General features: G+C 45.7%; 1 protein-coding gene across 2 annotated transcripts in view; it reads right to left on the bottom strand.

Moving 5' to 3' along the window:
* IL13RA1 (interleukin 13 receptor subunit alpha 1) overlaps positions 1-25,611 on the bottom strand; it is a 246,363-nt gene that overhangs the window by 109,150 nt on the left and 111,602 nt on the right. The window lies entirely within an intron of this gene.

The following is a 25,611-nucleotide window of genomic DNA, read 5'->3' as shown; positions in this document are numbered from 1 at the left end:
AAATAACCAGTTCACCTTTCTGACATAAGCGCGAAGTGAGTTCATTGGTGTGAACTCCCAGGACCTGTCTGAGGGCACCGCGAGCCGGAGAACTTTCTCACACTCGCGGTGCCGTCAGACAGGTAACAGGAGTTCACAGGGAGACACTGAGCACATGCGCACAAATGGATTATCATCCTCTCTGCGGAAAGGTGAGGAATATTGTTGTTTGTTTTATCTCTTTTGCAGAAGACAATGACGTCGGTAGAATGGGCGCGGTCGTAAGTGTGGATTAATTAAGATTTATTAAAGAAGTCTGTGTCATTCTTTCAAATAAAGGACTTTTTTCTGTGTGTTTTTTTATACGATATGACTATGGGGTTAGTAACAGGGGTGCCTTGTTGACACCTCTCCATTACTAACCTTGGGGCTCGATGTCACCTGACAATACAAAGGTGACATCAACCCTCCCCTCAACTATGACCCCACTTGCCACTGTCACAGGGCAAGTGGGAAGAATGAGGCTAAGTGCCAGAATTGGCACATCTTAGAGATGCATCTTTTCAGGGGTAGCTTAGAGCAGATGTTTTTAGCCTTGGGGGGGCAGCATTCATGGCTCCTTCCTAGGCTTTTATCAGCCCACAGCGGTCTGCATAGCCTTTGCTGGTTAATAATTATAGAGCAACCCTGCGTAATTTTTTTTTTTAGGGTCCCCCATTTTAATAGCCAGTAAAAGCTAAGTATACAGTTGTGAGCTGATATTAATAGCCTGGGAAGCTCAATGAGTATTACCCCTTCCCAGGCTATAAACACCTGCCCCCCAGCAGTTAGCTTTCCCTCTGCTGGTTAAGAAAATTATGCGGGAGCCCACTCCATTTTTTTTTTTTCAGAAAAATAATCTATTAAATACATGTAGAGTAAGCTGCACACACACTGTACTAATTGTATATGTCACTGGCATAGAGTAGATAGATATGTGTATTTACAGTATGTAATCCATCTATTCTATCCTGTCAGCTCCTACTGTGATTTTACAGTACACAGTTGCTGTATTGCTGGCTTTTCTTCTATCTATGTAATAAGTTGTAAAAGTATAAAAACAAAAATAGAGCAACTGGAACCACCCTTTTTCCCCATTAAAAAATGAAAAAAAAACCATCAAAAATAAAAAGAACTGAAAAGATAGAATAACCAGTCACTTTTCAATCACTGCACTTAACAAAAAATACAATAAAATGCGATGAAAAATATAATCTGTCCAAAAAATTGCTAATAAAGATATCAGATCAGTGCCAAAAAACAAGCCCTCATCTAGCTCCACACAATGAATGCCATAAAAAAAAACAAAAAAACATAAAAAGTGATGCCAGAATTGCAGGGTTTTTTTTCCTAATTTTTCTGCACTTGGAATTTATTTTTCCAATTTTTCACTATATTATTATATGATAAAACGAATAGTGTTATTCAAAGCTAAAGCTTGTCCCACCAAAAAAAAGCCCTCATATGGCTATGCAAATGCAAAGATAAAAATTTTTTTATATGGCTCTTGTACAAAGTAGAGGAAGAAGGGAAAGTGAAAAATTCAATAGGTTGTTATAGGGAACCTGTCATCAGGATTGTGCATAGTAACCTACACACAGTGTCAGATCGGCGCTGTTATCTACTATATAATTGTCTAAGGGTCACTTCCGTCTTTCTGTCTGTCCTTCTGTCTTTCTTTCTTTCTGTCTGCCACGGATATTCATTGGTCGCGGCCTCTGTCTGTCATGGAATCCAAGTCGCTGACTGGTCGTGGCAAAACGCCCACGACCATTGTCACGACCAATCAGTGACGGGCACAGTCTGGCGGCAAAATGGCCGCTCTTTCCTCCCCGCAGTCAGTGCCCGCTCCATACAGCCCTCACACAGGGTTAATGCCAGCGTTACCAGAGCGCGGTGTAACGCACTCCGGTTACGCAGGTATTTAACCCTGTGTGACCAACTTTTTACTATTGATGCTGCAGCATCAATAGTAAAAAGATCTAATGTTACAAATAAGAATAATAAAAAAAAAAAGAAAAAAGGTTATTCTCACCCTCCGACGTCGCGGCTGTCCTCGACAGTGCAAGCGGCAGGTTCCGGTGCCAAGGATGCTATGCGAGAAGGACCTTCCATGACATCATGGTCATGTGACCGTGACGTCATCACAGGTCCTGCGCTCATACCAACCCTGGGACCGGAAGCTGCCGTGCACCGCACACAGAGCCAGGACTTCAAGGGGCCTTCAGAAGGTGAGTATATGTTTATTTTTTATTTTAAGTCTTTTTTAACCACGCATATAGTGCCCACATTGCTATATACTACGTGGGCTGTGTTACATACTGCGTGGGCTCTGTTATATACTACATCTCTGTGCTATATACTAACGTGGCTATGTTATATACTGCGTGGCTGCTATATACTGCGTGGGCTGTGTTATATATTACGTGGCCAGTGTTATATACTGCGAGGGCTGTGCTATATACTGCATGGCTGCTATGTACTGCGTGGGCTGTGTTATATATTACGTGGCCAGTGTTATATACTGCGGGGGCTGTGCTATATACTGCGTGGCTGCTATGTACTGCGTGAGCTGTGCTATATATTACGTGGCCAGTGTTATATACTGCGGGGGCTGTGCTATATACTGCGTGGCTGCTATATACTGCGTGGGCTGTGCTATATACTATGTGGCTGCTATATACATACAGTTATATGAAAAAGTTTGGGCACCCCTATTAATCTTAAGCTTAATGTTTTATAAAAATTGGTTTTTTTTGCAACAGCTATTTCAGTTTCATATATCTAATAAATGTTGGACACAGTAATGTTTCTACCTTCAAATGAGGTTTATTGTACTAACAGAAAATGTGCAATCTGCATTCAAACAAAATTTGACAGGTGCATAAGTATGGGCACCCTTATCATTTTCTTGTTTTAAATTCTCCTACCTACTTTTTACTGACTTACTAAAGCACTTTTTTGGGTTTTGTAACCTCATTGAGCTTTGAACTTCATAGCCAGGTGTATGCAATCATGAGAAAAGCTACTTAAAGTGGCCACTTGCAAGTTGTTCTCCGGTTTGAATCTCCTCTGAAGAGTGGCATCATGGGCTCCTCAAAACAACTGTCAAATGATCTGAAAACAAAGATCATTCAACATAGTTGTTCAGGGGAAGGATACAAAAAGCTGTCTCAGAGATTTAACCTGTCAATTTCCACTGTGAGGAACATAGTAAGGAAATGGAAGAACACAGGTACAGTTCTTGTTAAGGCCAGAAGTGGCAGGCCAAGAAAAACATCAGAAAGGCAGAGAAGAAGAATGGTGAGATCAGTCAAGGACAATCCTCAGACCACCTCCAGAGAGCTGCAGCATCAACTTGCTGCAGATGGTGTCACTGTGCATCGGTCAACTATACAACGCACTTTGTACAAGGAGAAGCTGTATGGGAGAGTGATGCGAAAGAAGCGGTTTCTGCAAGCACGCCACAAACAGAGTCGGCTGAGGTATGCAAAAGCACATTTGGAGAAGCCAATTGCTTTTTGGAAGAAGGTCCTGTGGACTGATGAAACCAAGATTGAGTTGTTTGGTCATACAAAAAGGCGTAATGCATGGTGGCAAAAAAAAACACAGCATTCCAAGAAAAACACTTGCTAACCACAGTAAAATTTGGTGGAGGTTCCATCATGCTTTGGGGCTGTGTGGCCAATGCCGGCACTGGGAATCTTGTTAAAGTTGAGGGACGCATGGATTCCTTTCAGTATCAGCAGATTCTTGAAAATAATGTTCATGAATCAGTGACAAAGTTGAAGATACGCAGGGGATGGATCTTTCAGCAAGACAATGATCCAAAACACCGCTCCAAATCTACTCAGGCATTCATGCAGAGGAACAATTACACTGTTCTGGAATGGCCATCCCAGTCCCCAGACCTGAATATCATTGAACATCTGTGAGATCATTTGAAGAGGGCTGACCATGCTCGGCGACCATCAAACTTAACTGAACTGGAATTGTTTTGTAAAGAGGAATGGTCAAAAATACCTTCATCCAGGATCCAGGAACTAGAGGCTGTTATTTTTGCAAAAGGAGTATCTACTAAATATTAATGTCACTTTCCTGGTGAGGTGCCCATACTTATGCACCTGTCAATTTTTTTTTATGCAGATTGCACATTTTCTGTTAGTACAATAAACCTCATTTCAAGGCAGAAACATTACTGTGTCCAACAGTTATTAGATATATGAAACTGAAATAGCTGTTGCAAAAAAAACCAATTTTTATAAAACATTAAGCTTAAGATTAATAGGGGTGCCCAAACTTTTTCATATAACTGTACATACATATTCTAGAATACCCGATGTGTTAGAATCGAGCCACCATCTAGTACTGTACAAAAAAAAGTTGTCTGCGCAATAGCAGCTATCAGATCTGTATACACACCAATAGCTACTACTGACTTTTTTTTTTCCTCACTCAATTAAATAAGCAAAAGGGATTAAGTGCACAGTAAACATGCGATTATGCTGCAGAGCAGGTGCCACAGCTGGTACCTGCCTGGAGAAGCTTTTTTTTTTTATATATTTCGTATGTGCTGGTATTCATTATGCAAATTAGGGGCAGGTCAGTGAGGGATCAGTGACCTGTCAGCAATCTGCATTATGAATATGTAATCAGAGCACCACATACACCAGCCCCATCTTAGGGCATGAGAATCTCATTAACTACAAACTGAAAATAAAGATTAAGAAAACCATAAGATGGATTTCATCAACCAAGGTATCATTTTATTCAGTATTAGGGCACCGACCTGACACTGTGTGTAGGTTACTATGCACAATCCTGCTGACAGGTTCCCTTTAAGGCTGCTTTCACACTAGCGTCGGTACGGGGCCGTCGCGCTGCTTCGGCCCGACTTACCGACGCATACTGTGAAGAAAATGCCCGACGTGGGCAGCGGAAGCAGTCTTAAGACGCTTCTGCTGCCCCATTGCAAGGTCCGGGGAGGAGGGGGCGGAGTTTCGGCTGCACATGCGCGGTCGAAAATCACGGACTCGAAGCACAAAAAAAGTTACATGTAACTTTTTTTGTGCCGGCGGTGCGCCAAAACACGATGCAACCGTCGCTAATAAAAGTCTATGGAGAAAAAACGCATCCTGCGGGCAACTTTGCAGGATGCGTTTTTTCTCCACAACGACGCATTGCGACGTGCAGTGCACGACGCTAGTGTGAAAGTAGCCTAAGGGATAAAAATCTAACAATTGGCAGTTTTTATATTGGCCACTAGGTGCCAGCAGGGAAAAACAATACGAGAGAAAAATAGCTCATATTTTCATTGTTCTGACGACCCATTATTGTGAGAAGTTGGATGCAGTGATTGATTGTGTAGTTGTTTTGGCTACAAATCAGGGGCAGACATGCCAATGGCTCAGGGGCTGAAGAGGTAAAAAGACATTTCCATCTCCAAAGTATGATGAATTATGCATTATGATGAGCTACTGGACTACAACGGGCCCATATATTGTTCTTGCGTATGGGCCCTCTTGCCTGTCTCTGCTTCTGGCGAACCATGAACACACTACAGCAGGGTCATATCTTGGAGGAAGCATGGGGGGACAGTGTCAGGGCATTGGTGGTTCTGGTGATGCATTTCTATGCTAATGATGGTTCTATTGATTCTTGTACTGATTGTGGTTCTGCAGATGTATTCCTGTACTGATTGTGGTTGTGATGCAGTATTTCTGTATGGTTTGTGGTTCGGTGATGTATTCCTGTACAATTTTTCTGATCCTGTACATGTGTAGCAATGCATAACTTGTCAGTGTGACAAGGTCACTGTCGCTGTACGTGAGTGGAGATATGTGTCGCAAAGGTTGCTATCCTGCATGATGTGAAAGCCATTAATTTTCCTCCAGCATGATATGTGCCGAGAGCAATCCAATCACTATAAGAGTCTGGCTTTCATGGTGGGTAGGTCAGAGATGGGCGGAAAGCCTACCCACCATATCTCCACCTACAGGGTGTCCATGTTTTTTTTTCTCTGTCTGTGTTGTGTATTGCTTGGAGGAAGGAAGCCTGCAGACTGAAACTCCTGCGAGAACTGATGTTTGTGTTGCCCCAATTGGCTGGAGCCATACCGGGAAAGACTTTATATGAACTTTTTATTTTTATTTGAGCCAGAAAGGCTGTGTTCTGTTACTAGTTTGGGCTTATTGGTTTATGATGCAATGAACCACCCAGAGACTTTAACCAAACGTGTTCCTATGTCTACCTCGGGGACCAGCTAAGTGGGCCAACCTTCCACAAGTGGTGTTTCGGATGTGGGCAAACGTTCCAGGAACATGAGTAGCAGCTGTGGACAAATTGTATGTCCTGGGTTAAGGAGGCCACAAGATGGAACAACAGTCAGACAAAATGGAGGAGCTAATCAAGCACTTGATGCTGAGTCAACAGCAGCAACATCAACTGCATCGTGAACAGCAGCAGTTCCGTGAGTAGCAGCAAGTACAGCAGGAGACAAATAAACTCCTGGTGCAGCAGATTCAACAACAACAACAAAGGCTGATGGAACTCCTGGTGAGAGATGTCTGCAGAAGAGACACCTACCATCCCCCCCATAAAGGTGATGACTCGTGCGACCGGAAAGCGATAAGGCGAGCCATGCAAAAGATGACCCCAGGGGATGATATACAGGCATTTTTGACTGTTTTCAAACAGGGTAAGGCTGCCCATGGAGCAGTGGGCAGAGATGCTGGCCACCTATCTGACCTGTGAACCCCAGACAGCTTATTTTTATTTGGCCTTACAGGATGCCTGGGAATGTCCCAAGTTAAAAACGGAGATTGGCACGCTCAGGGGACACTATATCTGTCAGAGCCCAAAGGGTTCATCACTGGGCGTGTTATGGTGACAAACCTCCCTGCTGACAAATGTTTGACTTTTTGCATTTGGTCCAGAAATGGTTGCAGCCGGAGTCCTCCACCCAGCCCAGATAGTCGAGAAAGTAGTCATGGACAGGTTTATTCACTCCCTTCCCAGGCTGGTGCAGACCTGGGTTGCCCAGGGAGACCCCCAGAATGCGGATGACCTGGTTGGCCTCGTAGAAAAGTACCAAGTGGTCAAGAGATCCCTAAGGAAGCCAGGGGGGGTGGTACATCTCCACACTGGGGTACTCAGTGGTAGCCTGAGTCCAAAAAGAGGGGTAACAGAGCCACCACTGGGAGTCCAAGGTCCCAATGAGCCGTTGAGGGACTACCAAAGGCTGCTGGTAAAGACCTCATCTGCTGGTGGTGTCACAGTCCTGGACACATAGCGGCCCATTGTCCTATGTCATCTGAGCAGATGGATTGTAGCCTAGGCAGGCGCTGCTTATATTATGCCTATCCTGCCAGCAGTGTGGACTATCAGCCCCGTGACCATAAACAGTACTGGTGTCAGGACTCTTGGACTCCGGGAGGATGGTGACCCTGATAAGGGCCACACTCCTCCACCAGTTGATCCCGGGGAAACATGTGGGTGTCCGCTGTATCCACGGGGACACCAAAGACTACCCTATTGCCAGGGTGCTGATAAAAATGAGCCGTGGGATGGAGTCCAATGAGGTCGGGGTAGTCAGAGACTTGCTACACCCTGTGATAATTAGGCAGGACTTCAGCCTGTTCTGGGACTTGTGGGCAGGGGTGGCAAGTTGTCCAAGTGGTCATGGACTATGCAAAAACGTACCCTGAAGCAGTACCCCTGAGGAACTCTTCGGCTAAGAGTATCGCCTGGGAACATGTCCATATTTTTGCTAGGACAAGTCTGTCAAAGGAGATTTTGGCAGACATCCATGAGCAAGGTAATGAAGGAACTGTATAGGTTTCTCCAGATTGCTCAGCTGCGAACCTCTGTGTACCATCCGCAGACTGACGGCCTAGTAGAGCGCTTCAATAAAACATTGAAAACCATGCTCGAAAAGGTCATTGAGAAAGATGGTCGAGACTGGGACTACCTGCTTCTGTTTCTTCTCTTCTCCATCAAGGAAGTTCCCCAAGCCTCTTCTGGCTTCTCATCGTTCGAGCTCCTGTGTAGTCAACATCTGCGAGGGCTCCTGGACATCGCCAATGAAACCTGAGAAACCAAGGTCACTTCACACCAGAGCATCATTGCGCATGTTGCCCAGCTGCAGGAAAGAATGGTGAAAGTAATGCCTATCATGAAGGAGCATCTTCTCCAGGCACAGGAGGCATAGTCAAGGGTGTATAACCGATCAGCGAGGCTGAGGCAGTTTCAGCCCGGGGACCACATTCTATACCTTATCCCCACGGTGGAGAGCAAGTTCCTAGCCAAGTGGTAAGGCCCATATGAGGTGGTGTAAAAACTGTGCGAAGTTAATTACGAGGTACACCAGCCCGGTTGAAGGAAGTCTTACCAAGTCTATCATGTGAACTTGCTCAAACCCTGGCGAGCCCGAGAATTGCTGGACACCCCTTGCCTAGGAGCCAGTCCCAAAGATACCATGGACAAAGTCACCATTGCAGAGACTCTGATGCCAGCCCAGAGGCAACAGTGATGGGAGCTCTTGCAGTGGAACCATGACCTGTTCTCGGAGTTGCCAGCACATACTCAGGTGGCATGACACATTGACAGAACCGCATGTAACGGTGAACCTCAAGCCCTATAGAATTCTGAGAGCACTTTGGGAGGTGATTTCAAATGAGGTGAAGAGTAGTGTTGAGCATTCCGATACCGCAAGTATCGGGTATCGGCCGATACTTGGGGGTATCGGAATTCCGATACCGAGATCCGATACTTTTGTGATATCGGGAATCGGTATCGGGATTAATATCAATGTGTAAAAGAAAGAATTAAAATAAAAAATAGGGATATACTCACCTCTCCGACGCAGCCTGCACCTTACCGAGGGAACAGGCAGCCTTCTTTGCTTAAAATGCGCGCGTTTACTGCCTTCCGTGACGTCACGGCTTCTGATTGGTCGCGTGCCGCCCATGTGACCGCGACGCGACCAATCACAACAAGCCGTGACGTAATTTTCAGGTCCTGAATGCCTAATTCTAGAATTAGGCATTCAGGACCTGAAAATTACGTCACGGCTTGTTGTGATTGGTCGCGTCGCGGTCACATGGGCGGCACGTGACCAATCAGAAGCCGTGACGTAATTTTCAGGTCCTGAATGCCTAATTCTAGAATTAGGCATTCAGGACCTGAAAATTACGTCACGGCTTGTTGTGATTGGTCGCGTCGCGGTCACATGGGCGGCACGCGACCAATCAGAAGCCGTGACGTCACGGAAGGCAGTAAACGTGCGCATTTTAAGCAAAGAAGGCTGCCGGTTCCCTCGGTAAGGTGCAGGCTGCGTCGGAGAGGTGAGTATATCAATATTTTTTATTTTAATTCTTTATTTTACACATTAATATGGATCCCAGGGCCTGAAGGAGAGTTTCCTCTCCTTCAGACCCTGGGAACCATCAGGAATACCGTCCGATACTTGAGTCCCATTGACTTGTATTGGTATCGGGTATCGGTATCGGATTAGATCCGATACTTTGCCAGTATCGGCCGATACTTTCCGATACCGATACTTTCAAGTATCGGACGGTATCGCTCAACACTAGTGAAGAGGATGCTAGATCTCGGGGTGATAGAGGAGTCAAAAAGTGGATGGTCCAGTCCTTTCATCCTTGTGCCAAAGCCCGATGGTGAGTGGTGGTTCTGTAATGACTACTGCAAGCTAAATGAAGTCTCAAGATTTGATGCGTACCCAATGCCTTGTGTGGACGAACTAATTGATAGACTTGGTCCTGCGAGGTACATTACAACCCTTGACCTGACGAATGGCTATTAGCAGATCCCCATGTCCCAGAGTGCCAAGGAGAAGATGGCCTTTTCGACACCTGATGGGTGTTTTCAATACACCAGAATGCACTTTGGTCTGCAGGGGGCCCCGGCTGTTGTGAATTCTGTTTTTGGGCTCCCTCTGGTGGTTACTGGTGGTACTGGCTGACTTTTGTCTTGCACCTGTTCCCATCAGGAAACTGGGAGTTTCCTATTTAGTCTGGCTTCTCAGTCATTCTAGTGCCGGCAATCAATGTTACCAGAGCACCTCTGTTGCTTGCTACCTGCTCCAAGTCTGCAATTCAGCTAAGTTGGATCTTTGGCATTTTTTGTGTTTGTTTGTCCAGCATACATTTATATTTCTCTTGCTGCTGGAAGCTCTAGTGATCTGAAATTACTACTCCGGTGTCATGAGTTGATAACAGAGTTAAAGTAATTTCAGGATGGCTGTTTAGGGTTTTGAGGTGACCGCGAAGTCCTCTTTTGTATTTTCTGCTATCTAGTCAGAGGGCCTCTCTTTGCTGAATCTATATTCATACTGCGTACGTGTTTTCCTCTTACCTAACCGTTATTATATGTGGGGGGCTACTATCACTTTTGGGGTTTCCCTGGAGGCAAGCCAGGTCTGTGTATTCCTCTACTAGGGGGTAACTAGATCTCCGGCTGGTGCGAGGTGTCTAGGGATAATCGTAGGCACACCCCCTGGCTACTATTAGTTGCGTGTTAGGTTCAGCGTCGTGGTCATCTGAGATTCCATCATTCCTAGAGCTAGTCCGTTTTTGCCTGAGTCCCTGCCATTGGGAACCATGACAGTATTGCCGGCCGCAAATGTATTAAAGGTATTGGCTGAAGAAAGTGAGAAAAGAAGAAGTTTCTGACACTTTTTTTTTTTTTTTTTACTCAGAAGTTCTGTCTAGCCATAATTGCAATCTGCTGCTTTTTTCTCTCCTCTTAACCCCTGAATGGCTCAGATCTCAGCTGTTGAGAAATGGATATCCAGAGTTTAGCTACAGGCCTGAGTGCTCTGGCTTCTAAGGTTCAAAATATCCAAGACTATGTTATACATGCTCCTATGTCAGAACCCAAGATTCCTATATCTGAGTTCTTTTCTGGAGATAGATCTCGTTTTTTGAATTTTAAGCACAATTGTAAATTGTATCTTTCTCTGAGATCTCGCTCCGCTGGAGACTCCGCTCAGCAGGTTAAAATTGTGATTTCCTTGTTGCGGGGTGACCCCCAGAATTGGGCATTTGCATTGGCACCAGGGGATCCTGCGCTGCTCAATGTGGATGCGTTTTTTCTGGCACTGGGGTTGCTCTATGAGGAACCTAATTTGGAGATTCAGGCTGAAAAGGCCTTGATAGCCCTCTCTCAAGGGCATGATGAAGCTGAAATATATTGTCAAAAATTTCGAAAATGGTCTGTGCTTACTCAGTGGAATGAGTGCGCCCTGGCGGCGAATTTCAGAGAAGGTCTCTCTGACGCCGTTAAAGATGTCATGGTGGGGTTTCCTACGCCCACAGGTCTGAATGAATCCATGACTATGGCTATTCAGATTGATCGGCGTTTACGGGAGCGCAAACCTGTGCACCATTTGGCGGTGTCTTCTGAGCAGACACCGGAGATTATGCAATGTGATAGAATTCTGTCCAGAAGGGAACGGCAGAATTATAGGCGTAAAAATGGGTTGTGCTTCTACTGTGGTGATTCTGCTCATGTTATATCAGCATGCTCTAAACGCACAAAAAAGGTTGATAAGTCTTTTGCAATTGGCACTTTACAGTCTAAGTTTATTTTGTCTGTAACTTTGATCTGTTCATTATCATCTATTACTGTGGATGCCTACGTGGATTCTGGCGCTTCCTTGAGTCTTATGGATTTGTCCTTTGCCAGACGCTGTGGGTTTAGCCTAGAGCCTTTGGAAGTTCCTATCCCTCTGAAGGGTATCGACTCCACACCATTGGCTAGGAATAAACCACAAGACTGGACACAAGTGACTATGTGTATGACTCCTGACCATCGGGAGGTGATTCGCTTCCTTGTGTTGCATAACTTGCATGATGTCTTAGTGCTTGGATTGCCATGGTTGCAAACTCATAATCCAGTCCTTGACTGGAAAACAATGTCTGTGTTAAGCTGGGGATGTCAGGGGGCTCATGGGGAAGTACCTTTGGTTTCCATTGCTTCATCTACTCCCTCTGAAATTCCGGCATTTTTGTCTGACTATTGTGATGTTTTTGAGGAGCCCAAACTTAGTTCTCTCCCCCCTCACAGGGATTGTGATTATTCTATAGACTTGATTCCGGGCAGCAAGTTTCCCAAGGGTCGTTTGTTTAATCTGTCTGTGCCTGAGCATGCTGCTATGCGGGAGTATATTAAGGAGTCCTTGGAAAAGGGACATATCCGTCCATCCTCATCCCCTTTAGGAGCAGGTTTTTTTTTCGTGGGTAAAAAAGATGGCTCCCTGAGGCCCTGTATTGATTATCGCCTGTTGAATAAGATTACAGTCAAATACCAGTATCCTTTGCCACTATTGACTGATTTATTTGCTCGTATTAAAGGGGCAAAGTGGTTCTCTAAGATTGATCTTCGGGGTGCGTATAATTTGGTGCGGATTAAGCAGGGAGATGAGTGGAAAACTGCATTTAATACGCCCGAGGGCCATTTTGAGTATTTGGTAATGCCTTTTGGTCTTTCTAATGCTCCTTCAGTCTTTCAGTCCTTTATGCACGATATTTTCCGTAAATACCTGGATAAATTTATGATTGTGTATTTGGATGATATTTTGATTTTTTCGGATGACTGGGAGTCGCATGTTCAACAGGTTAGGAAGGTTTTTCAGGTTTTGCGGGCCAATTCTTTGTTTGTAAAGGGTTCAAAGTGTATTTTTGGGGTTCAGAAGATCTCCTTTTTGGGGTATATTTTTTCCCCTTCTTCTGTTGAGATGGATCCTGTCAAGGTTCGGGCTATTTGTGATTGGACGCAGCCTACTTCCCTGAAGAGTCTTCAGAAGTTCTTGGGCTTTGCTAATTTCTATCGTCGATTTATAACTGGGTTTTCAAGTGTTGCTAAACCTCTGACTGATTTGACTAAGAAGGGTGCTGATGTTGCCAATTGGTCCTCTGCGGCTGTGGAGGCCTTTCGGGAGCTTAAGCGCCGCTTTTCTTCCGCCCCTGTGTTGCGCCAGCCTGATGTTTCGCTCCCTTTTCAGGTCAAGGTTGATGCTTCCGAGATTGGAGCGGGGGCGGTTTTGTCGCAGAGAAGTCCCGATTGCTCAGTGATGAGACCATGTGCATTCTTCTCTCGAAAGTTTTCGCCCACCGAGCGAAATTATGATGTCGGTAATCGGGAGCTCTTGGCTATGAAGTGGGCATTTGAGGAGTGGCGTCATTGGCTTGAGGGTGCTAGACATCAGGTGGTGGTCTTGACTGATCACAAGAATCTGATTTACCTTGAGTCTGCCAGGCGTCTGAATCCTAGACAGGCGCGCTGGTCGTTGTTTTTCTCCCGGTTTAATTTTGTGGTTTCATACTTGCCGGGTTCAAAAAATGTGAAGGCAGATGCCCTTTCTAGGAGTTTTGAGCCTGACTCCTCTGGTGATTCTGAGCCTACGGGTATCCTTAAGGATGGGGTGATTTTGTCTGCTGTCTCCCCAGACTTGCGACGTGCTTTGCAGGAGTTTCAGACTGATAGGCCTGATCGTTGTCCGCCTGGGAGACTGTTTGTTCCAGATGAATGGACCAGTAGAGTCATCTCAGAGGTTCATTCTTCTGTGTTGGCAGGTCACCCTGGAATTTTTGGTACCAGAGAATTGGTGGCCAGGTCCTTCTGGTGGCCTTCCCTGTCTCGGGATGTGCGTGCCTTTGTACAGTCTTGTGATGTTTGTGCTCGGGCCAAGCCTTGCTGTTCTCGAGCTAGTGGATTGTTGTTGTCCTTGCCTATTCCGAAGAGGCCGTGGACGCACATCTCTATGGACTTTATCTCGGACCTCCCGGTTTCTCAGAAAATGTCCGTCATTTGGGTGGTGTGTGACCGTTTTTCTAAGATGGTTCATTTGGTACCCTTGCCCAAATTGCCTTCTTCATCTGAGTTGGTTCCTTTATTTTTTCAGAATGTGGTTCGTTTACATGGTATCCCGGAAAACATCGTTTCTGACAGGGGGTCTCAATTTGTGTCTAGGTTCTGGCGAGCGTTCTGTGCCAGGATGGGCATTGATTTGTCTTTTTCGTCTGCATTCCATCCTCAGACTAATGGCCAGACGGAGCGAACTAATCAGACCTTGGAGACTTATTTGAGGTGTTTTGTGTCTGCTGATCAGGATGATTGGGTCGCCTTTTTGCCGTTGGCAGAGTTTGCCCTCAATAATCGGGCCAGTTCTGCCACTCTGGTTTCTCCTTTCTTTTGCAATTCAGGGTTTCACCCTCGTTTTTCATCTGGCCAGGTGGAATCTTCGGATTGCCCTGGAGTGGACACGGTGGTGGATAGACTGCACCGGATTTGGAGTCATGTGGTGGACAATTTGAAGTTGTCTCAGGAGAAGACTCAGCAGTTTGCTAATCGTCATCGTCGTGTGGGTCATCATCTCCGCGTTGGGGACTTGGTGTGGTTATCTTCTCGTTTTGTCCCTATGAAGGTCTCTTCTCCTAAGTTTAAACCTCGGTTCATAGGTCCTTATAAGATTTTGGAGATTCTTAATCCTGTATCTTTTCGTTTGGACCTACCAGCATCTTTCACCATTCATAGTGTCTTCCATCGGTCGTTGTTGCGGAGGTACGAGGTACCGGTTGTTCCTTCTGTTGAGCCTCCTGCCCCTGTGCTGGTGGAGGGTGAATTGGAGTATGTTGTGGAGAAGATTTTGGACTCTCGCGTTTCCAGACGGAGACTTCAATATTTGGTTAAATGGAAGGGATACGGTCAGGAGGATAATTCTTGGGTGACTGCCTCCGATGTTCATGCCTCTGATTTGGTTCGCGCCTTTCATAGGGCGCATCCAGATCGCCCTGGTGGTTCTCATGATGGTTCGGTGCCCCCTCCTTAAGGGGGGGGTACTGTTGTGAATTCTGTTTTTGGGCTCCCTCTGGTGGTTACTGGTGGTACTGGCTGACTTTTGTCTTGCACCTGTTCCCATCAGGAAACTGGGAGTTTCCTATTTAGTCTGGCTTCTCAGTCATTCTAGTGCCGGCAATCAATGTTACCAGAGCACCTCTGTTGCTTGCTACCTGCTCCAAGTCTGCAATTCAGCTAAGTTGGATCTTTGGCATTTTTTGTGTTTGTTTGTCCAGCATGCATTTATATTTCTCTTGCTGCTGGAAGCTCTAGTGATCTGAAATTACTACTCCGGTGTCATGAGTTGATAACGGAGTTAAAGTAATTTCAGGATGGCTGTTTAGGGTTTTGAGGTGACCGCGAAGTCCTCTTTTGTATTTTCTGCTATCTAGTCAGAGGGCCTCTCTTTGCTGAATCTATATTCATACTGCGTACGTGTTTTCCTCTTACCTAACCGTTATTATATGTGGGGGGCTACTATCACTTTTGGGGTTTCCCTGGAGGCAAGCCAGGTCTGTGTATTCCTCTACTAGGGGGTAACTAGATCTCCGGCTGGTGCGAGGTGTCTAGGGATAATCGTAGGCACACCCCCTGGCTACTATTAGTTGCGTGTTAGGTTCAGCATCGCGGTCATCTGAGATTCCATCATTCCTAGAGCTAGTCCGTTTTTGCCTGAGTCCCTGCCATTGGGAACCATGACACCCGGCAACCTTCCAGAGAGTGATGGATCGGATCTTGGCTCTGCATAAGAAGTATGCCGCAGCGTACCTCGATGACATTGTGGTCTTTAGCTCTGACTAGACTAGTCATCTGCCAAAGGTACAGGTGGTTCTAGATGCTTAAAGAAATGCGGGGTTTACCATAAAAAAAGAGTGCCATAGGGAAGGAAGAAGCCAAGTACATATGCTATGTCGTCGAGAGGGGCAAAATTAAACAGCAAATAAACAAGATCGAGGTGATTCAAGAGTGCCCGCAACCGCTTTCCAAGATACAAGTGTGGGCATTTCTTGGAATTGTGGGATATTATCGGCGATTCATTCCAAATTTCGCCATAATCGGCGCACCTTTTACAGATCTTCTTAAGGGTACCAAATCAACGATAGTTAAATGGACTGATGACACAGAGATGGTGTTCCAGGAGCTGAAGCTGGCTCTGTGTAAACATCCGGTTCTGGTCGCACCAGACTTCAGCAAAGAGTTTGTAGTTCAGACGGATGCGTCAGAAGTCGGCTTTGGGGCCCTGCTGTCTCAAGAAATAAATGAAGAACATCCCATCCTGCATTTAAGGCGGAAGCTCTTGTCATGCGAGAAGAGCTACACCATCATCAAGAAGAAGTGTCTAGCCATTAAATGGGCCATGGATACATTGAAGTATTATCTACTAGGCAGGATGTTCAAACTTGCGTCCAATCAAGCTCCTCTAAGTTGGTTAAGGGAGAAAAAGGATAAGAATGCCCTGGTAACTAGGTGGATCTTAGGCCTCCAGGATTTCAGGTTCCACATAGAACACAGACCCGGGAAGTTACACGGGAACTCGGATGCCCTTTCCCAAATCACCTGTTTGGTGCTGAAGGTATCAAAGCCCCGGCATTGGGGGGAATATGTGACGGGGTCACTAGCGCCGTATATGAGGAAAGAAATGTGTCGCAAAGGTTGCTATCCTGCGTGATGTGACAGCCATATGTTTTCCTCCAGCATGATGTGTGCTCAGAGCAATTCAGTCACTATATGGGTCTGGCTTTCATGGTGGATAGGTCAGAGATGGGCGGGATGCCTACCCACCATATCCCCACCTCCAGGGTGTGGCTGGAGGGAGATAAATGTTCAGATAGTATTTTTTCCTCTGTCTCTGTTTGGAGGAAGGAAACCTCCACACTGAAGGTCCTGCGAGAGCTGCCATATGTGTTGTCCCAGAAGGCAGGAGCCATACTGGGAAGGACTTTGTAAGAACTTTTTACTTTCATTTGAGCCAGAAAGTCTGTTTTCTGTTATAAGTTTGGGCTTATTGGTTTATGATGCAAGAAACCACTCAGAGACTTTAACCAAATGTGTTCCTGTGTCTACCTTGCGGAGCAGCTAAGGCTACTTTCACACTAGCGTTTGTAGCAGCTGCGGAGGGCTGCAGACTTCCTCCATGAAGCCCCGCCCTCGGCCGCACCTCCGCCGCTAGATCCGTCTATTTCTGCATGCGGCCGGCATGCGGCCTGTGTACCTATCTTTAACATTAGGTACGCAGGTCGTGCCGCAGTATGTGGATGCTTCCGCATGCATCGTTTTGACGATGCGGAAAAAAAAAGAAATTGCTACAAGCTGTGTCCTACGCTGGTCGCCGCATCGTCAAAACGACGCATGCGGAAGCATCCACATACTGCGGCACGACCTGCGTACCTAATGTTAAAGATAGGTACACAGGCTGCATGCCGGCCGCATGCAGAAATAGGCGGAGCTAGCGGCCAAGGGCGGGGCTTCACGGAGGAAGTCCGCAGCTGCTGCAAACGCTAATGTGAAACCGGCCTAAGTGAGGCAACCTTCTACATCAGATAAAAAGATAAATGACTATGTTAATAAAATATTGTGCTTACTGACAAGTTAAGGGTTAATACATTTGTGTTTATGTTAGTAGCATAAATTATAAAATTGAGCTTTGTAGTATGCCAAATCCTAACAGCATGTAATATGCCCACTGTCAAGCTCCAGCTCTGCTTGCCGAAATCAAGATGTCTCACTCTCCACATGACCATTCATAGTTATGATCATGTGCTGATTGCTTCATTAAAAGATAGAGGAAGATAAGCTAGAGGCTATGGCATTTCACTGAATGTTTAAAGAATTAGGAAAACCAGCTATTCGGCACATGACTAAATATGCAAAGTGATGATAAAAAAGATTTTTCAATCCAGCGCAGTGAATTAAATACAAAACGTTTTTCATTGTGGCTCCATTAAAGTATACTCTTAATCATAGATAACGTATGTAAAATTAAGAGTCAGCCTAGAGTCGAAACGCATCAGTAACTTTTTTATGCTCCTCTTACAATTATCTTGCCGTGTAAACATGCAAAACTTATTCTTTGGGTCAAATGATCTTTTATGCAGCAGAAAAGATCTTCGTTGTGTGTAAACAGGACTCGCATTGCAGAGAACTGTCTATGACAACCTGTTCCAGAGTACTCAGTACCCATCATTTTCTTTGGTCTGCCTGTGTAAGCAGGCATTCAAACGACCACTGATTAATAAATGTTTACCGATTGGCAGGTGTATCTTGCCACCCGTTGGTCTGTGTAAACAAACCCTAGGGTCTCATTGCCACACAATCACAAACAAAAGGACCATGTACCTGTAGGTAGACATTTCTGTGGTCCAGTGCACAATATAGGCAAAAGGAAAATTGTAATTTTAAAAAGCAACTTCAAATCACAAAGTGACTGAAGCGTCTGGTAATACAAATTATTTATGACTTACTACAACATCCGAGACATCTGTTCCACACACAGTGAGAGTATCAGATCACTGTCCTTATATCCATGTTTGGACAATAAAACTTTCACACAACTAATTTAACATAATTAAAGGTGTGATCTGAAACTAAAGGTACCTTCACACTAAACGACTTTGCAACGATAACGATAGCGATCCGTGACGTTGCAGCGTCCTGGATAGCGATATCGTTGTGTTTGACACGCAGCAGCGATCTGGATCCTGCTGTGATATCGCTGGTCGTTGCTGTAAGTCCAGAACTTTATTTGGTCGTCAGATCGGCGTGTATCGTCGTGTTTGACAGCAAAAGCAACGATGCCAGCAATGTTTTACAATGGTAACCAGGGTAAATATCGGGTTACTAAGTGCAGGGCTGCGCTTAGTAACCCGATATTTACCCTGGTTACCATTGTAAATGTAAAAAAAAAAACAGTACATACTCGCCTTCTGATGTCCGTCAGGTCCCTGGCCGTCTGCTTCCCGCACTGACTGTGAGCGCCGGCCGGCCGTAAAGCACAGCACAGCGGTGACGTCACCGCTGTGCTCTGCTTTTACTTTACAGCCGGCCGGCGCTCACAGTCAGTGCGGGAAGCAGACGGCCAGGGACCTGACGGACATCAGAAGGTGAGTGTGTACTGTTTTTTTTTTTACATTTACACTGGTAACCAGGGTAAACATCGGGTTACTAAGCGCGGCCCTGCGCTTAGTAACCCGATGTTTACCCTGGTTACCCGGGGACTTCGGCATCGTTGGTCACTGGAGAGCTGTCTGTGTGACAGCTCTCCAGCGACCACACAGCGACGCTGCAGCGATCGGCATCGTTGTCGATATCGCTGCAGCATCGCTTAATGTGACGGTACCTTAACACTGATTTAATCCTAAATGTCTATTTACTGCAATAATCTAACAGCTTTTCTAATTGCTTTAATTCAAAATTTCCTATAATTTCCTCTCTTCTTTCTTTAACTGTTACTGTGCAATATGCTTTTTATTGCACAATGACAGTGCGTTCCCTCGCCAGCTCTTATGAAAAGTGACAAGCTGGCAATAGAGCACACTGTCAGTACACATTGCAAGGAAATAACCCAGAGAGCAGAAAGACCAGCCCCAGTCTCAAAAATGACGTCGGGAGCAGGCCTGGACTCTGCTCTCACTGCTCAACGGATTCTCTCCTTTCAATGTGCACTGTCAGTGTGCTCGCTTATCTGCTCATCACTTCCCATCAGAGCTGGTGAGGGAGCACACTGTCACTGTGCATTAAAAAGAATATTGTACAGTGACAAGATCATACTGAGCATATGTCAGAGTAGTAGAGCGTCGGGTGGTTTCGTCAAACTCAATTTGACAGGTGGACACGCCCCTATCAAAGTGTATCAAAGTGTGTAACCCCACCCCTCCCTGTCAGCCAGCTGTCCCTCCTTGTCTGGCTCTCCCTTTTTGATATAGTTTAATATTATTATCACAGTATTTGATGCAGTGAATATTATCCCAGTAATTGTTTTATATTAGATGTTTATATGCTGTATTAAGATTACTCTTATTTGATAATCCGATGATAGGGAGAATGACCCTGTGTTTCTGCAGTATTATTCTGCTGTGAGTTTGAATGAGTCTGGTACTATAATTGCTAGCAGCTGCTAAAATGTATCTCTACTGACCACTAACTAGACAGCCAGACTTTCTGTGTTGGAGATACAAACATTCCACACAAACACTCCTTAAACCACACAGAAATAATTTGGTGTTGTGATTATTATCATAGTGTTGGTTTGTTTTTACATCCTATTAGATTTTTATATTAAATGTAGCTGCTATGAGTTGAATGAGTCTGATACTATAATTGCTAGATTATCGTATCAAAGTGTATTATTACACCTATTATTACACCTATTATTACATAGGTCCTTTTATTTATAGTCCCAATAATGTTTATTCTCTTTTATTTACATTTTCATACACCTATAGTCCCAATAATATTTATTTGACCAGCAGTTAATTAAATAAAATCGCATAAAGTGTGTTAAATAGACATCATACGGATATCGTAGTGAATCAAAATGTATTAAATTGATTACTGATACGCTTCCAACAAATTGATAACAAATTGTTATCAAAGTGACAGCAAAGCATATTAAATAGATATCACACCAAAATCATAGTGTATCAAAGTGTATTATTACACCTATTATTACATAGGTCCTTTTATTCATAGTCACAATAATATTTATTCTCTTTTATTGACATTTTCATACACCTATATTGGACAGTCATTTATCAGTTTTTCATACGTATCACAGAAAGATTTTAGCTTGATCTGTGCGAGTTTGCAGGCATATTGCGTATATTCTGTGTTTATGCATCATAATTTCATACTGTGATTCTCATTTTATGAGCTTTATAACACATCAGACTGATTTACGGGCATATTATGTATAATTATTTTAGAATGAAGCGGGCCCAGAGACGCCCCCAACCTGTACAGATAATGTTCAGTGTTAGTGTGATACAGCATTGTGTTATTATTCCAGGCTGTAACATTTCTATTCCCACAATTTCAACGACCTCTTGATTTTTATCAGAGTCGGTATTCACATATAATAATAATAATAATAATTACCATCGGTGATATTATGTATATCATGTGTTTTTGACAGGTATAAAACGGTTGTTTTATACATGACTGGTATATGAATATAAAAAGTAAAAATCATCACATGTACAATTAACATACATCATTACACTTCTTACAAAATAGATAATATACAGTATATAGTTCAGTGATAATTGTTACAGTATTTTATTTTCCCGGTGTTACTTTTGTTCATGTATTACCGGATTCTTCTGCAGTTGTGATTCTTACCTTTTCTATATAAATATGGGTAAATGAATTGTCCAGTGCCAGCATAATTTTTCAGCGTGTCCAGGGGTTGTGTTTAACTATCCTTTTAGAGTGTCTAGTAGTTTTATATTCTTTGTCTGATATATTTCTACACAAAGCTTCAAAACTATTTTGTAATTTATAATGTATCACAGTAGTTTCATATGAAGTTACATCTTAGGCTCTGTTCAGACTATTGTAATATCTGTAGCTTAAAATAGAGCCAAATAGCTACTTTCAAATCCGGACATACACCATTGATTTTAATGGGGTCTAAGGGGATTCTATCAAGCTTTTCCACATAATAGTTATGGAAAGAATAATGCTACAGAATTGGCCGCTCCAGTTATAAAACAAAAATGATGAAAATTATCCTTGATGATAATGTGAAAAAGGCTTATGCAGTGGGTTTATGGATCTCTACAATAAACACCATGTGTAGAAATTTGGTTCTAGAACTTGTTGGATTAGTGAATATAATAACGTTTGGCATATTTTATAACATACAGCTAATGATTCATGCTTTTAACTTATATGTAACTGGTTAATGTTACTAATACCCTCTAACATGGGGTCATGGTTCTGCATTTTCTGAAGAGTTGAGCTCCAGCTCCATCTTTCTTTAATTCTACATTATTTTATCACATATTAATTTCACAGCTGTCTGTGCAGGCTATTTGCACGCAGCCTTCTTGAATTCAATGTTTGTAGATTTTTCTGTCATGGGGAAAAAAAAAAAAAAAAACGTGTACGAAGTTAAAACATTATTAAAACTAGATGGGTATTTCCTGAAGGAACTACAGATAGTGCTTTGGAATGGTGCCCGGGTAGCCCCAGCAAGACTTTCACACTTGGGTGCCCCTCAGGCGGTCCGATTTGGCGGGCGGCGCCACTCTGGGTCCGATTTGGTGGCCCGGGTCACTCTGGGTCCGATTTGGTGGCCCGGGTCACTCTGGGTCCGATTTGGTGGCCCGGGTCACTCTGGGTCCGATTTGGTGGCCCGGGTCACTCTGGGTCCGATTTGGTGGCCCGGGTCACTCTGGGTCCGATTTGACGGGCGGCGCCACTCTGGGTCCAATTTGACGGGCGGCGCCACTCTGGGTCCGACTTGGCGGGCGGCGCCACTCTGGGTCTGACTTGGCGGGCGGCGCCACTCTGGGTCCGACTTGGCGGGCGGCGCCACTCTGGGTCCGACTTGGCGGGCGGCGCCACTCTGGGTCCGATTTGGCGGGCCGGGTCACTCTGGGTCCGATTTGGCGGGCCGGGTCACTCTGGGTCCGATTTGGCGGGCCGGGTCACTCTGGGTCCGATTTGGCGGGCCGGGTCACTCTGGGTCCGATTTGGCGGGCCGGGTCACTCTGGGTCCGATTTGGCGGGCCGGGTCACTCTGGGTCCGATTTGGCAGGCCGGGTCACTCTGGGTCCAATTTGGCGGGCCGGGTCACTCTGGGTCCGATTTGGCGGGCGGCGCCACTCTGGGTCCGATTTGGCGGGCGGCGCCACTCTGGGTCCGATTTGGCGGGCGGCGCCACTCTGGGTCCGATTTGGTGGCCCGGGTCACTCTGGGTCCGATTTGACGGGCGGCGCCACTCTGGGTCCAATTTGACGGGCGGCGCCACTCTGGGTCCGACTTGGCGGGCGGCGCCACTCTGGGTCTGACTTGGCGGGCGGCGCCACTCTGGGTCCGACTTGGCGGGCGGCGCCACTCTGGGTCCGACTTGGCGGGCGGCGCCACTCTGGGTCCGACTTGGCGGGCGGCGCCACTCTGGGTCCGACTTGGCGGGCGGCGCCACTCTGGGTCCGACTTGGCGGGCGGCGCCACTCTGGGTCCGACTTGGCGGGCGGCGCCACTCTGGGTCCGATTTGGCGGGCCGGGTCACTCTGGGTCCGATTTGGCGGGCCGGGTCACTCTGGGTCCGATTTGGCGGGCCGGGTCACTCTGGGTCCGATTTGGCGGGCGGCGCCACTCTGGGTCCGATTTGGCGGGCGGCGCCACTCTGGGTCCGATTTGGCGGGCGGCGCCACTCTGGGTCCGATTTGGCGGCCCGGGTCACTCTGGGTCCGATTTGGCGGGCGGCGCCACTCTGGGTCCGATTTGGCGGGCGGCGCCACTCTGGGTCCGATTTGGCGGGCGGCGCCACTCTGGGTCCGATTTGGCGGGCGGCGCCACTCTGGGTCCGATTTGGCGGGCGGTGCCACTCTGGGTCCGATTTGGCGGGCGGTGCCACTCTGGGTCCGATTTGGCGGGCGGCGCCACTCTGGGTCCGATTTGGCGGCCCGGGTCACTCTGGGTCCGACTTGGCGGCCCGGGTCACTCTGGGTCCGATTTGGTGGCCCGGGTCACTCTGGGTCCGATTTGGCGGGCGGCGCCACTCTGGGTCCGATTTTGCGGGCGGCGCCACTCTGGGTCCGATTTGGCGGGCGGCGCCTCTCTGGGTCCGATTTGGCGGGCGGCGCAACTCTGGGTCCGATTTGGCGGGCGGCGCCACTCTGGGTCCGATTTGGCGGCCGGCGCAACTCTGGGTCCGATTTGGCGGCCGGCGCCACTCTGGGTCCGATTTGGCGGGCGGCGCCACTCTGGGTCCGATTTGGCGGGCGGCGCCACTCTGGGTCCGATTTGGCGGGCGGCGCCACTCTGGGTCCGATTTGGCGGGCGGCGCCACTCTGGGTCCGATTTGGCGGGCGGCGCCACTCTGGGTCCGATTTGGCGGGCGGCGCCACTCTGGGTCCGATTTGGCAAGAGGGGGCACTCTGGTCCGATTTGGTGGGCTGGGTCCGATTTGGTGAGCGGGGCAATAATTATAAGACTACAGATAGTGTTTTGGAATTGTGCTCTACTGTCACTTTAAGAGCGGACATTATCTGACAAAACTTGTGACCTGGTGGGCTGATGTAGAGTTTATAGGCGTTGGCATAGTAACTGGGTCTCACTGCGCATATCAATGAGCTAATCAGCCAGGTGGCAGTTATTTTTAGAAATTGCCTCAGAAATCAGGCCCATTATAAACGTATTGGAAAATTTCCCTATTGAAACGCATTGAGACACTTTTTTCAAACGCATATTGCGCCAAAACTACAAATCTGATCGACACGAAAAATACTTAGCACACCTCTCAGGAACGCTGGCTTCGAAATGACACCTCACTGGAGTCTGTGAGTTTAGCGGTTCGGGCCGCATTACGTGCGGACTGAATAATAATAATAAGAATAAGAAGTTATCCACGGTGGAATAACAGTATAGTGCTTTGTTCCAAAGCACTATAATAAGAAGTTTACCACGGTGGAATAACAGTATAGTGCTTTGTTCCAAAGCACTATAATAAAGAATAATGACCTAGCTGGTTGCTTGGGTGATATTGTAAAATCATTTATTGTTTCTACTACTTGGCAATTGTTACACTCAGTTATTTTAATTTTTTTTTTCCTTGCATTTTGTTAGTCATTACAATTATTTTTGCTCCCAAGATAGGGTTTTAGAGTCACCAAGTAACATAAATGTGCAGACTCCTGAATATTACAATTACAAAACATTCAAAGTTTGTTTCTCCACTTTTTGCAGATAATAAATCTTAATTTCTTTATAATTTGACTTTTAGTTATAGTTTGTTTCAGCTCTTTGTCGTTCTATGTATACCGTAAATTTTGCTTCCTTTCAGTGAATAATATAAGACAAATTATTTTTATTCAAAGACATCTAACTTATGTATACTTTTAAAGCTTTGTTAAATTTCTATCCAGTCTACACCATGCTGTGTAACATAAATACATGTGGTCTTGTAGTATGGTTTTTGGTTTCTCTGAACTGCCGCAAACAAAACATATAAGGTAGTACGGCACAAGATGTGAGCGTACCCGCAGCTCACTGAGCATTACCGCTGCACTCATGGCCACTTCTCTTTGCAGCTTCTGAATGTACACTATTCTCACCCATGGAGAGTTTTCCTTTAAAAATATGAATATTATTGAATATAATGTTTTACATATGTTACAGTATTTTATTTTCCATGCAAAAATCCATCTTTGTGCTGATGGAGGCATCAACATTTTGCCATTATAAGTTTATGGTTCTGTGTGTGTGTGTTCTGTGTGTTTGTTGTGTGTGTTGCATGTGTTGTGTGTGTTATGTATGTTGTGTGTGTATGTTAGTTGTGTGTGTTCTGTGTGTTTGTTGTGTGTGTTGCATGTGTTGTGTGTGTATGTTTGTTGTGTGTGTTGTGTGTGTTCTGTATGTTGTGTGTGTATGTTTGTTGTGTGTGTTGCATGTGTTGTGTGTGTTCTGTATGTTGTGTGTGTATGTTTGTTGTGTGTGTTCTATGTGTTTGTTGTGTGTGTTGCATGTGTTGTGTGTGTGTTTGTTGTGTGTGTTGCATGTGTTGTGTGT

This window comes from Ranitomeya variabilis, chromosome 2, assembly GCF_051348905.1.
Source record: "Ranitomeya variabilis isolate aRanVar5 chromosome 2, aRanVar5.hap1, whole genome shotgun sequence".
NCBI lineage: Eukaryota > Metazoa > Chordata > Amphibia > Anura > Dendrobatidae > Ranitomeya > Ranitomeya variabilis.
Note: the sequence above shows the minus strand (reverse complement) of the source record. Positions and strands in the feature narration are given on the sequence as shown.